The sequence below is a fragment of the Bemisia tabaci genome, chromosome 4 (genome assembly GCF_918797505.1).
Source record: "Bemisia tabaci chromosome 4, PGI_BMITA_v3".
NCBI lineage: Eukaryota > Metazoa > Arthropoda > Insecta > Hemiptera > Aleyrodidae > Bemisia > Bemisia tabaci.
Genome location: NC_092796.1, coordinates 34,757,248 through 34,772,344, shown reverse-complemented (window position 1 = coordinate 34,772,344; position 15,097 = coordinate 34,757,248). Strand labels below are relative to the sequence as shown.

The following is a 15,097-nucleotide window of genomic DNA, read 5'->3' as shown; positions in this document are numbered from 1 at the left end:
CCTTGGACCTATTGATCCAATTAATTTTGGTACCCTAAAAAATGAGGTGCCTAACCCAAATGTTACTGTACTACCAAAATCTATTAGAAAAGTCCATATCGTCCATCAAATTGGGATAGTACCAAAATTTAAGGGGGAACCACCTATGTATAACTCTCTATCCGGGCAGAAATGTTCATTTCTCGGTCAAAGTTCGTTCTGAAAATCTACGGGGCCGATTTTCATGATTTTAGCGGCTGTCAAAAGAAGATAGTCCTTAATTCTACTCAGATTAACTAATGGCGGCCGTGAAAGCAACTTCTGAGAATTGCTCCAGAATTCGTAGTCTCCTTCTAATCATCTATAAGTCTGCAGTCTTATTGTTAAAGTAATAAAAACTGTCATGTTCAACCTTTCTAGATGGCTCGTTCTACTGTGCGGAGGCTTTTCATCACTGATAATAACGTCACAGCATTACTAGGCAACGTTCGAATAGTACCCATTGTTGCGTGTATTTTTCCCCTCTTTTTCTTATTTTTTGTGAAAACTGCTTTCAAAAATACTTAAAATACGTGAACACTCCAGTTAGTCCGTGCGTTTGGATGAAAGTATTGCATCTACAGTGAAAAAGGCACGTAACGTTATCGGAGAAACGTACATCACTACAGATCGGCGAACGTGCATGATACTTCGTGACGTATTCTTCGGACGTCAATACAGGTGTCCGATCTGTGGGCGCTAACGCATTAGGATTTATTTTTAGAAAACGCAGGACTCGGAGACTTTTTGATCGTTGTATCTGGATCTGGATAATAAGTTCGACTGTAGAGAGTTGAAAATGGAACTATTTTTTTCCGAGTATACCTTTGGCAACTTGGCCCTTCCAAATGCTGAAACAAGTCCTACCCTTCAGGGATGGAAAACATCATTATTCAAATGCTAAAAGATCAGCACTATCACTACGCTGCAAAAAAATAAAAAAACAGATCCACGATTTATTCTACAGCAGGCTGCAGATTATTGTGTAAGACTGGGTCACCTTTTATAAATCCTAGTGAATCATGCATGCTATTTTTTAATTCGTGAATTATTATTTAAGCGGGTGCAGGAGAATTTCTGGGGCTGAATGGATGATTTGTAAAAAGGAGAATGATCGATCAAATGATAAACCGCCTTTCCTCAATAGCGTGAGTGTCCAATTGACTAATTCTCATTAGCATTTGGAAGATTTCTCTGTATCGAGTGGACTTGAAACATGCTAGCTTTCTAAAATGCTGAGTATGGAATTTTTCATCCTAGATTCGTTTTTCCACTTGCTTGACAATCCTGGAGATAAAAGAGGTAAACTTGTTTTCAAAATCCACCCTTGTGCTTACGTGTATAGAGACTTGACTAACTCAGGCCAGTACCTGGTTCTTACAACACTTGGACCTGACATTCCCCTCACCTTTATGATCTAGTTGCGCCCATACGTTTAAATGAAGTGACAAATTGTGTAAGTTTACAACGATTGTCTTTCCTAATAGGCGTTATTTCCATTGACGTTACGGGAAAAACGGATCCTATTCATTGCTTTCCAGCATGTATCAGTGGCGTGGCGTGAATTGCGATGTATCGATTGTTATACAATTTAAACCTACGGTAAAGAATCGATTATTAAGGTGTTCGCTGCGAACGCCCTATTTATCGATCCTTTTCCATAGGTTTAAATGGCATATAACAATCGATAAATCGCAAAGCACGCCACGCCACTGGCATGCATGCATAACATTTTGCGAAATTGTAAGAGTAGAGAGCAAAAACGGATCCTATTCATTGCTCTCTAGCATATCGTAACCTTCCGGCCAAAGTATATCACAAACGCCATGCGACGTCTCAAAATCCCGCCGCCATTTTAGTTTTTTACAGGGAATTTGTCGGTTGAATCTGTTTGAAAATTTTACTAAAATTTATCGGCAGCGCAAAAAAAATTCAATGAAATTTTCGGACAGCTTCGTTGAACAATTTCTTTGTAAAAAATAAAATGGTGGCGGAAATTTTTAAACGTCGCACGGCGTTTGTGATACTTTGGCCGGAGGGTGACGATATAAGCATCACATTTTACGAAATTGTAAAAGTAAAGAGTACAACGCTCAGCACGCTCCAGTGTGACTACGGCTGGTGGATTCTTAGAATCTAGAGATAGTGCAAGAAAATTTAGGAGGAAATCTCCCTCCCTGTCTCTTTCCCTCCCCTGTAAAAGTCTGCTCATCGTTCTAACTTGACAGCAAAAAATTCTGTGGCTAGGTGAATTTTAGTGGAACGCAGGTATCGTACACGTTTGGTAGTGCGTATTTATTTTTTTTCTTCTTTTTTTTTCTTCTCCTCTCCAAAAAAACGTGTTACTTTTCAAATGTTTTTGGTAGTGCATCCATTTCACCGTGAAGCAGCTGTGTGAATGCATGTGCTCGCTGGATTTCGACAATTTCCTGTGCGAAGAGGGTGGTTAAATGTTTACTCTGATGTGATTTATGATTCATGATGGGGGACGGGGGGACGTATAGCACTCTCAATAGATTTTGACAGTCCAGAAATGAATGTTAGTCAGGTTTGAGCTAGGAAGGATGTATAGAATTTAAAATTTTGAGCGTACCCACTTGCACCAATTTTCACTGTAACGAGACGTGTCTAGGATCCGTTACCTCTCCATCCTCATTCGCCCGAAAACTCGAGGATTCGCAAACTTCTAAGTTGCAACCCTTGCGTTCATTTAGAGGAAAAATGCAGATGAATCGACAGAAAAGCAGAAAAAATATCGTACACATTGTGATGCAAATTGTTTAATTCAAATAAAATTGTTTCTTTTTTAATAGCATTTATTTTTAACAAGATATGTCACACTCCTTCAGGAAAAATAACATTTTATTTTACTCTATATAAAGCTGCTGTTCCCACTCACTATGCCCCCCCTAGATAAAAATTGGCCGAAGCGATTTCCTTTAAAATTGGTACACGCTCAGCTATTGTAATGAGGAGTTGATTAAAATTATTCCCACTCAAATCCGCTGCTTAGGACGCCCGCAAGAGCGAAAAGTTGTTTCTCCATATAGTATTACATTGGAGATACGCGGTTGTTAACGCGCATCGCGCCGAACAGGTTCAATCCTGTTGCGTGACGTCACTGCCTTATAGACGAAATATAAGGTTTTAGGCGGTATTTTTCAACGGATTTTTGAGGAAATTGGTAAGCGGAGGTATTTTTCAACGGGGATCTCGAATTTTTGGTCGGATTTTCAAAATCTCAAAATCCAAGATGGCGGCCGTGGCCTATAATGCTAAGTCGGCTCCTGTTCGATCGATTTTCGTGAAACTCGGTATCCGGAGGTACTTTTCGACGGGAAACTCGAATTTTTGGTCAGATTTTCAAAATATCCAAATCCAAGATGGCGGCCGTGGCCTAAAATGCTAAGTCGGCTCCTGTTCGATCGATTTTCGTGAAACTCGGTATCCGGGGGTACTTTTTGACGGGAAACTCGAATTTTTGGTTAGATTTTCAAAATTTCAAAATCCAAGATGGCGGCCGTGGCCTAAAATGCTAAGTCGGCTCCTGTTATATCGATTTTCGTGAAACTCGGTATCCAGGGGTATTTTTCGACGAGAAACTCGAATTTTTGGTCGGATTTTCAAAATCTCAAAATCCAAGATGGCGGCCGTGGCCTAAATTGCTATCTCGGCTTCCGATCCATCGATTTTTGTGAAATTCGGTAGTAGGAGGTGTATTTCGACGGAAAACTCGCATTTTTGGTCAGATTTTCATCATTTCCAAATCCAAGATGGCGGCCCCGCACGAAAACGCGGTCCGGACTCCTAGAACATCAATTTCTGTAAAACTTGGTGAAAAAGAAGATTAAGACATAGATGTTGTCTCCTCATCAATGTTAAAAACTGTGCGGGGCGGTGGCGGCTCGCGGAGCGAGTCGCAAGTTCGTCGCGAAGCGTAGAACTGGGGTCCAGGGGCACTCCCCGGCTAGACGTGTCAGCTCGCAAAGCGAGCTAATCACGACTAGTTCGTTTATAAATTGAACCTCGTTGTGAAATTAGGAACTACAATTTGTGGCTCATTCGTAAAAATTCGTGCGTACATTGGGAGACTAATGGTGCATTCGTCGTTTCTAAACTGAACCAGATATTGAAGTTCCTAATTTCAAAAAGCAAAACCATACAATAGGACCGCGTTTAGCAAAAAGGGACCAAGCCACATTAGCTATTATCTTTACCGTGGCACTTAAATGTTTTACAAGAGAACGCTCAAGTGGATTCCTCTGAAAATTTATAGGAATTTGCTCCGTGCTATGCAGAAAATTCACTAAAAGTTGCTAAAAAATCCGCACAACCGTTTTCATGTAAAAGATCAAATTGTCAAATTAAATTGGACAATTAATAGCTGAAGTGGCTTAGTTCCTTCTGACCAACGTGGTCCAATCATGAAAATTGTTTAACGTTACTCCGTTATACTGCCATGCTAAGGAAGAACGCCGTATGAACATTCGAGAATTGCCAAATTTTCCTTCATAAAACATGTACTCGTACGTATTTTTGACGCAATTATCACATATTTTTCCTTAAGATATTCAGATATTTTATATTACATTGCGTACAAAATTATCTGAAAATTTCGGGGGAAAACATTCACAATTTTCCCAGTAAATTCTGTCTTTAACGGAGGAAATTCGGCAATGTCTGAAGGCTCATACGGCGTTCTTCCTTAGCACGGCAGTACACAACGGATCCTTAATCAGAGGAAGGAGATGTCTACGTTCGCGTGGAAATCGAATCCGTTGCCTCATGCACTTTTCCAATTTTCGCTGCTCTCTCTCCTTTCGTTTCCAGGGAATCGTGGTCCTTGATCAAATTCAATCCCTGTGACAAGTTGGCAATAATGGCTTTGTGATTCTGGATGTCCTCCTCGGTGCACCCGTCCATCGACTGGGAGGACTTCATTTTCTTGATGGCTTCATCCGCGATGTCGCTCGCTTGTTGCGCGGCGGAGGCACTCAAGGGTCTGGGCTGGAACCCCAGTTTGGTCAAGGCTGTGTCCTCCAGCTTTTTGAGCTTTTTTATGGCTTTCGTGCAGGCGTTCTTCTTCTTCCCGGGGGTTTTCGGGTAGGTGACGCATCTGCAGAGGTTCCCGGTGCAGAGACCTGTGAACGCTTTGTCCGGGGTCAAGGCCTTGCAGAATTTCTTGCAACGTCTCGCTTTTTTGTGGATTGAACAGTTCGTCTCGAAACCCTCCATGGCGGCCACTGTGACAAAGATATTAGATCGGTGAAATCCTCGGGAGATCGGCCATTTCCAGGACGAATGAACGTAACTCCATTCAGAGGTTGCAAAATTGAATAAAAAAATTTAATTTCTTACAAGAATGCACCTGTGCATACAATCTTTGTCCAAAATTGTTTGGTTTTTGCATGAGATATGAAGCAAAATCAGTGAGATATCCAGTTAGAAATGCCCAACACTGGAAAAAAACACATTGGAGCTAGAGTCCAGACTCTTGAAAACATTGACAAGAAAAAGGACTCTTGATTCAATCAGATCTAAACTTAAATCAAAAGGAAATCCGCTCAAATTAAGAGGCTTGGTTCTTGATTTAAACTCAAATCTGATTGTATCAAGAGTATTTTTTCTTGTCGATGTTTTTAAGAGCCTGGACTCTAGATCCAATGTGTTTTTTTCCAGCGTGGAAGGAGAATTTAGAAAAATTAAAATGTAGCTACGTTCTTTCGTGAGACAAATGGATACTGTGTTGCTACTTATTGTGAGCTCTGATTTCCATCAAAAGACAAGGAGAAAAAATGGTGTTCAATTTGCAATATAGAACTACTATCTCCAACTCATTTTATAGAAACAACGTATGTACCGTTAGTTTCTCAATGCAGATGGTTGCTTTTATTGAGGAGTTAGAAATAGTTATTAATTTAAACATATTTTCAAGTTGATTGTTAAAACACTTACTAAAGCGTTTGTTCATCTTTTTCCTCAACTTCTTCTGCTGCTTGAGAATGCAGGTGCAGTAGTTAGCCTCACAGATCCCGGTCATCATTTCGCTGCGCTGGGCACATTGCATTTTGCATATGTATTTCCCGATCTTGGGCTGACATTGAAACGTCACGTAAAACATTGATTGGTCCTCGATCAAATCTTGCACAGCGTCGACCACTGCAAACAAGCAATTTTATTTTCAGCGCGGAAAAAAATGGAGGGGGAAGTATCCTCTGGCGGGACACCCTTAGCTCATCTATGACGTCAATCCTTCAAATGAGGCAGTTCTGATGATTTTATTACTTCAAACGCAAACATTCAGCAAACTACGAGCATTTCTTAAATGTTTGCACCGTTTAAAATTTTGGACTGCAATTCTGTGCCTAAGTCTATATAGCGCGCAAAACTCCCAAGGAATTTAAATGCGAAGCGGAATCTGTTTTTCTTACGGAGTGACTTTCACTGTTACGGAGTGGAATCTACTCTTTTCGTGGAAAGTCACACCCTTTGACGGTGCTAATTTCACTTCGCATTCATATCACTCGGGATTTTTGCGCGCTATGTAGACCCTGGTAAAAATTAGCAATAGGAGCTGCGTTTCAAAATACCATAGGAGTTCTTGTAGCCGACTAAAGAAGGCTATTGAAAATCATATAGCCGGGCTATACGAAGCTATAAAAAAGTATCCAGTCGGGCTATAGTTCCTATCGCCGGGCATTACATTTTATCGTCAATGTCTATAAAAGGCTATGAGAAATTGTGTAGAAATTCGTGTGCTTTGGAAATCATTAAGTTTGATACGGAACTACCTTAATATTTACAAAACAAACATTATATTTTCCTTTAAAACATATTTTTTTTCATCAATTCAAATGAGAATTATCCATACAGAATGTGCAAACATTTCAAAATCATGAGTTGAAATACGCTGACTCTGCAAGATTAAATATTAGAGCCTAACACAAAGCAGAGCGGCGACGCACCGGCGCCTACAAACCTAACAGGGATACTTCACGCATTGCGCAATGCGTGAAGTATCCCTATTAGGTTTGTAGGCGCTAATGCGCGTTACGCGCTCTCTGCCCGCCCGCTGCGCGTCTGAAGCAATTTCACACCAGAGGTATTGCACAGAATCATAAGAAATTGAAGGCGCTCCATCATATTAGGATCGACAGGCATCCTTCCAAAGTATGGAACATTCCTCTCAAAATAAATCAAGATACTACAGCACAAAGAGAGAGCGGTGGTCCAAAAACTAACGAAGTCCTAGTATCCGTATTTAGTAACGTTTAACATAAACTTTGTCGTCTGGCTGTTGCTTAGTCGCCATCGGCTATAAAAGGCTATACGGAATTGTACAGCCGGCTACAGAAGCTATTGGAAATCTTACAGCCGGCTTTAGGTCTATGGTATTTTGGAACACAGGTTCTACTGCCAATTTTTACCAGGGGACTCCGGCACCTAATTTCACTCGTCGCTTTTTAACAGCGCACGAATTGATGTCATCGTCAATTCTAATCATTACAATCACATGATGATTGTGCTTCAAATAAGGAATCAAACTTTGACTTTAAATCAAAATGCTCACTTAAGTGGCAGAAATCATCATAAAGACACAGAATGATTCATAATAATGTCTAAAATCGGCACATGAATCAGTATTGAAAGCTCAGAAATTATCGAGACCTATGCTGGAATACCCACCTAAATGCAGGCGTATACGAGATTGTAGTACTAAGCATATCATGTTTTTGATCCTACGTTAAAAATCCAATTTTAGAGACTGGTGGATGGAATAACCATCCAATCATGAATCGGTGTTTTTCCGCTCATCAACGCAATCACGCGCTCCACCAATAACGTCACGAGGGCGTCATTTGACAGCTATGAGTCATCGATTGTGTTTTTCCATGGATTAATCAATCATTTTATCCTAAGAATCGATATTGAGTGGAACAAACGCCTATAATAACATTTTTCAAATCAATAACTGTAAATTAAAAACTGAAGTACTTCCAAAAACTGCACAGTGGCTTGTTTAAAAGGTCTAACCAATAACTAGGATGACCTAAGGTCTAAGGTCTACCGTGGACAATGAGCCAAAAGTATCGCCATTGGCGGATACAGCAAATGGGCAACATTGTCTCCTCTCCCTTTAAACCTATGGGAATGTATCGATTCTTGGAGGGGCAAAGTGCTCCGACCAGAGTCGATTATTTAGCATAGCTATAAATGGAGGAAATCTGCGGTGTTGCCAAATTGATGGATCTGCCTCTGATGCGCACGCTACCGAAGAGGAGCGGGGGGCTTAGACGAAGACTTAATGCACCATGAGATCCAATGGACTCTGTATCCGTTTGACGGGCCCAAGTCCGAAAACTAATGAACCCTGGCTGTCGTAGATCACGCAGGACGCTAGGGCTCATGAGTTTATGGACTTGCCCCCGTCTAAAGGCAACCGATTCCATTGAGCAACTACCCCAGCATTTTAAAAAATATTTCATAAGTCTTCCAACCCTCAACAGATTAAGGGAAAAACTCCAGAAATGCATATCTCTGCTTGCAGCGTTGCAAGATTCCAGTCATACTTTAATTTCTAAACAGAAAACTCCTGAACGTTATTTCTTGAAAACTTGGGTTCAAAAATTTTGAACCATGATGTTCGTTCAGTTTTTTCCTTGGAAAAAAAAATAAATCGGAGTGAAGATTCCGCAACTGTACACAATCGAGTTTCGTGATTTTGCAGTTTCGGAGGCGGAGCTAGCATTTTGGATCCCCTCCACTTAAACCTATATTAAATAATCGATCCTTATAGGAGCATCTGGCACCTCCAAGAATCGATACATTTCCATAGGTTTAAATGGGAGAAAAAACAGTGTTGCCTATTTGCTGGATCCGCCGATGTGCAGTTTACCCGTCGAGACGAATACGGGTAAAGGCTCGATCATTTCGTATAAAAGACCATTCAGAAAATTTTACTTTAACTTGTCATTACCGCTAGTCCTAGGCATGAAGTTATTCATCCCAGAGTTGAAGAAGCTCCCACCCATGGAATTGAATCGATTCGGTGGTCTGCGAGAAAAAGGCGAGGGCATTCGACCACCGAACCCGATCTGCATTTGCTGTCGCCCGAAACTGGGTTCATATCCGCCGAACCGCGAAAAAGTCCTCGAACCACCAAAAGCACCCCATTGGGGGGCGAAAGGGTCACTGTATTCGCTGATATCGAATTGATCGTGGAGATCGTAACGATTTGGACCTGGTTCTCCAAGACTATAACCGTTATCTGAGCCTGCCCCTCCGCGACCATAGGGATTTGGACCAGGGCCTGGTTCACCTTCCTCGGCAGAGATGTCGCCCATCCCGGAAATAAGCTGCGGATCCCGATGGTCGTACGGGTCTCTGTTCCTGTTAAAATGGGCAGGATTTCCAAGCTCACCAGGAGGTGGACCTGGTTCATCATCTGCTTCCTCAAGTTCGTCTTCACCTCGTTCGTCACCACCTCCGCGCATTTTAGATGTTCGGTGATGGAACGGGCTCGAGGGGTCAACACGTTCAATAGTCCCGACTACACTACTAGAAGCTGGACGTTTTCCTCGCGTATCGCCCCCTGATAGAGCACCTGAAAAAATGTTTTTAAGACGTTTCGTTTTCATCATTAAGAGCGCATTTTTATAAGGAATAATTTAACATGTTTTAAGTAATTGTAGAGAACAACTGAGAATCCTCATTTCTGGTGAATGTTTCGAAAATGTTCGTAATTTTCATGTTTATTCTACGTAATTTTACCATTACGTTGGTAATGCAGGTATAAAGAATGTAGCCTGGTAATTTAAACCACAGTTTTTTTCTGTAGGCAGCAGTTGGATTGCATTTTGCAAACAGGAACCAGGCGCATTGCAATGTTGCTATAAGATAGTGCAACTTCTGTTGTCTTGGAAGAAAAACCTGACTATCCAATAACATAGTTTCTATTTTACTCGCTAAAAACTGTAAATTTAAGACAAAATTACAATGTAAATTTCATATTTTGTCATGGTTTCAGTAATTTTATTGCAAAGGATGGAAATGCACAATCTTAGCACCATCGCAATTCTTCTGGTTCTTTTTTGCAAAATGCAATCCAGTTCTAAAACTATGTCCACGAGCCGGAAATAGGGAAAAATTTTTACGTGAAAAAAACGTCCATGAGGAAATAAGGAACGTAGAGGGAGTGACGTAAAAGAAAGAGTACAATTTTTCAGAAGTAAGTTTGCAAACAATATTCCAAGGGAATGATAATCTGTTCCTATTACATTTAGATCTTGCTACAAACTGAAAAAAAAAAAAAACATAAACAAGTAAATGCATTCTACGCATAATTTTTTCAAATTGGCAATTTCATTATCCGTCAATTCTCATTCATCGTATGGCTTTTTTGGATGAAATAATATGATCCTATTCATTTATGAGCGGGCGGATGAGAAGTTTTACCCGTAAATTTGTACATGTCCCCTTTTCCCCAATTTAGTAGAGGGAATCTGTGATTAGAGAAATTCAGGGGCCTCTCAAAAAAATAAAAAAATAAAAAAAAAAAGTACAAAACCGTAAATAAATAAAGGAAAAGAAATAGTATACACTTTCCATTTAACCGGTTTTGGTTCTATGTTCACTTGGAAGCTAATCTTACCAGCAACGCTGCCATTCGCGTGAGAACTTCGTCTCGATCTAGTGTAAACGTAACCATCACCCCAAGGCACTTTTGGTCCGATATATTCTTCATCATCGTCCGGCATCTCTTCATCAGCATCATCTGAGAGAAAAAGACAGTATTTTGAACCCTTTTTTTGTTTCTTGACGTGAAAGATAATCTTAATAACACCTGATGCTGTTAAGGCGTAAGAAAATTACGTGCAGAAGTGGACGCATACGTTTCCTGACCCAAAGCATAATTGTTTGATTTCATACCGACAGCCCTTGATTTCCTTAGTCATGCTTAGTCGAACTCGAATTGATGAATATTATACTCTTTTCATTGGTTCAAGGTCGCTCCGGTGACTTAATTTGGGAATATAAATTATTGATAAAAAAAAATCAAATTATTCTGTAAAGCACTCATTTTATGACAAAATTTTAACCGGAGATAAAGCATTTAAAAATCTAAGAATAATTGGAGAATTTATCGAATCGAAATTGTGGAGTTTTTTTTTTAAGAAAAAATGGAGTCATGATAACTGACAGCAATTATGAAATAATTTTACTGTCGCCAAATGATTATGTAAAAGTTTTCCCTGGAGTTGAGGCAGAAACGTAACTAAATTTCACTGCTGCTAAATTTTTCCTCACAAATTTCGTTTTTACCAGAAGAATTCTGGGAATCTCTGACGGACAATGTCACTAATTTTTCGTGTAATCTCATACAAAAATAAAAAAAACTGGAAAAAAAAATCGCGCGGGTAAATTCTTGTAAAAAAGTGAATGGTTTGAGTTAATTTTTATTACAGTAATAATTGAGAGGAAAAGTCCTCTCGACGACTTTTCAACCAGTTTGGATGTCCCAGGACTGGCTGCAAATCGATAATGACTCAATAAACTCCTGGACCCAACCCAATACATCATAACGCTGCACGAGAGATTTTTACAGCCTCTATCGAGAGAAAAAAATTCACCTAACTCCATCAAAATTTTTAAGTTTAACACGAATGTCGTTATTTATGTTCCAGAATTCGGATGTTGCAGTCTTGGTCACCCCACTTGGATTTTGGTGAGTTGTGATTATCCGTAAGACCTAAAAATATACGTTTCCATCCATTTAATGCCTTGTCGCATAGAATTGCATGAACACATGCCTTTTTAGGCGTTTGTCCTTCGTGATATTAATTTGCATCATAAGTTTGGGAGAGGGGGTCGAAATCTAATTTTCAAACCTTATATAAAAAAGATAAATTTGGGAGTCCATTTGTTTTCGTTATCTTAACGATAATGTCAATGTATATTTCTTTTCTCTAAAATAGGTGATCGATTCACACAATAGAGAAATAACAGAGCTTTCTCTCAGTTTAGTTCCCAGTAGCGTGGTGTACTTAGCAATATATCAATTTATCTACCATTTAAACCTTTTAAAAGGATCCCTAAACAAGGCGTTTACAACGAACACCACAAAAATTGATTCTTTACCATAGCTTCAAATCGATAATCGATCATTCACGCCTCATGACTAGTTCGTCACCTTCCCGGCAAAGTATCACAAGCGCCACTTTGCCAACTTTTCAAGAGACACAAAAAACTGAATTGCGACCGTAAAAGACGGATGTTTGGCTTGAAACTTGAAATATAGATCCAGCACACCTCCCTGCTTCGAATTTTAATAAAATTTCTTTAAAAAAACGGGTTTTTTCTTTGAAAATTGGCGCTTGTGATATCGGCTTCTCGGGGCACTCTGAGAATCTATTGGCGCTTGTGATACGAAAGCCCATCAAATTTAACGGAGTTTTTTCCATATTTCTTCATTTTTAATCTAAAAAAAAAATATTATTTTCGTATGAAAATGCATCTTATTAATTCAAAACTACCCATAACTCAACTTTAATAAAAATAGCGCTTGTGATACTTCGGCCGAAAAGTGACGAATCGCTCCAAGTCATTCCAAAAGTTGTTGATACTAATATCGAAAATCAATCTCAAAGATGAGCGATTATTCCCAACTTGGCGCTTGTGATACTTTTCTCTTACATGGCGCTTGTGATACGAAAGTTCGTCAACTTCAATGGAGTATTTTAAATATTTATTTATATTTAGTCTAAAAAAAATATTATATTCGAAATAACGAGATGTAATTACATGCGAAAATAATTTAGTTTCAAGTCATTCCGAAGACTGCCGTGACAAAAATTGTAAAACAATCAGAAAGGTAGGCGGTTGCCGAACTTGGCGCTTGTGATACTTTTCTCCCAAATGGCGCTTGTGATACGAAAGTACATCAACTTTAATCGACTTTTATTCATATTTCTACATATTTGTTGTAAAAAAAATGATTATTTTCGTATGTAAATGCATCTCGTTATTTCGGAACTATTCATAACTCAATTTCGGTAAAAATGGCGCTTGTGATACTTTGCCGGGAAGGTGACGAGTTCATGGCCACTTAGAAAAGAACAAATGGACTACATTTTGCAATTTGGAACTATAAATTCTAGCCCGTACAAAAACAACGTATGTGCCATTAATTTCCCTATGCTTATAAGTATTGTTACAGATGAGCCAGAATTTATAGTTCCAAATTGCAAAATGCAGTCCAATTAGTATGAATAAAAGCCATTTATTTTCTCACCGTTTCGCAAACCCCGTGGTATCAAAAGATTCGCAGAACCTTCGTTATCTCCAGCAATCGGATCTCCAACTCCGGCAACCCTCCCGGCGTCTTCAGCAGCAACCCTTCCACTTTCCGGGAACATTCCTCCAACGTCAGGGGCTATTTCTTCTCCACTTTTTGAGGCCATCCTCACATCTCCATCGTTGTAAACCAGAGGTAGAACTTTCGCTAGGATTTCTTTCCCACCGACACGTCCCTCCAAACCACCCTCAGCTCCATCTGCACGAACATCACCGCCTGAAAGGTAGGCAACAGCGACCCCACTCTTCGGGGGATGGTGGTTCCCTCCGGTGCCGGGCATGGCGTGGACCAACAGGACGCCGGCTACGATGCCAGCCATCAGGACCGCCCGACGAACGTCCCGCGAAGCGTCGAAAAAATCTCCTTGTTTCCGCCGCATGGCACTCGCGGTTACTGTGAGGAGCTCGATCTGCGGTGGCAGATTTAGGTCTTATCACGCCGACATGAAGTGATAGACGCATTTTCGCGGAAAGGGGGATGTAGGGAGAAAAAAGAGAGAGAAAAAAAAGCAACGGACAAAGAACTGGTGATGTTCCTCTCTCAGAAAATCGTCTCTACTACCTTTCCTCTATATGGTTGTTAAATTTAATGTAAGACTAACGGTAATATCTGTGCTTCGCACGGGATTTTCGGGCATCACTGAAAAACTAAAGTTCGGTCTTATGAACCGAAAGTTCTGTGTTCAATATCAACCGTATAGTGTTCGGTTCATATAACCGCTCTCTTAGTTTAATTTTCGTTCCTTAAATCGTGCTCTAAGTAATATTTTGGTTAAGAATCATGTACCAGATTGCTAAAGTGGGTCAGTTGCGCTGGTCACAGAATCATGTTTTGATGCTCGATTCTTGTAGATTAGCTAAAAATAATAAGATCTGTCTTAACAGCAACTTCCTACATATATAGGTTGCTTTACAGCACTCCCTCGCGCTCTACGACTCCTAACCTCCACTGCTCTCTGTCGAACCACAAACCTTGGGGCATTGAGCACCTTAACATTTCTGCTTCAACTCCCTCCCTCCAACCTCTCATCGGGCTCCCTCTGCGCCTTCTCTCAGGAGGAACCCAGCAGCACCTGCAACTTTCTACGTTCAAGAATAGCCGAGATATGGCCCTTTGAAAAGTTGGGTTTTTGACGTCATCCACCGCGGTACGGACACCCTTGGTTTCTTCCACCTTACTTCTATTCGAGTTTTACGTCAAGTGTAACTGATGCAAATGTGCGTCACACTGACAGATGAAAGCCAGGTGGAAGACCAAGAGTGTCACTACCGCGGTGGATGACGTCAAAAACCCGACCTCTCAAAGGGCGATATCTCGGTTAATATTGAACGTGGAAAGTTGCCGTTTGGACGGATCTTATTATTTTTAGTTGATCTACAAGAATCAAGCATCAAAACACAATTCTGTGACCAGCGTAACTGACCTATTTGCACCTTGTCTAGAGGTCCAGGCGACCTCACGGTTGATTCTTCTCAGGGTGGCAACTATGTGCGATCGCCGTATGTGAAGCAGGAGCAAGTATTTTGGAAAAATAGGCAAAAATCAACCGTACGGTGAGTCGAGAACATTTGCAAAGTCAGTGAATACTTCGTTAATGATAACACGCTGGGAGCATTTCAAACGATGCCCATGTGCCAAGGAAAAATCCAGGCCAACAGAGCCCTTAACAAAATTAACCACTATTCATTGTGACAGGGCATGTACAGGTTTTACGATGCATGTTCT

General features: G+C 40.4%; 1 protein-coding gene across 1 annotated transcript in view; it reads left to right on the top strand.

Moving 5' to 3' along the window:
- LOC109038250 (uncharacterized) overlaps positions 1 to 15,097 on the top strand; it is a 250,480-nt gene that overhangs the window by 138,653 nt on the left and 96,730 nt on the right. Inside the window, exon 3 of the mRNA XM_072299748.1 lies at positions 11,703 to 11,743. The gene's annotated coding sequence lies outside the window, so the exon portion shown is untranslated. The remainder of the gene's footprint in view (positions 1 to 11,702; positions 11,744 to 15,097) is intronic.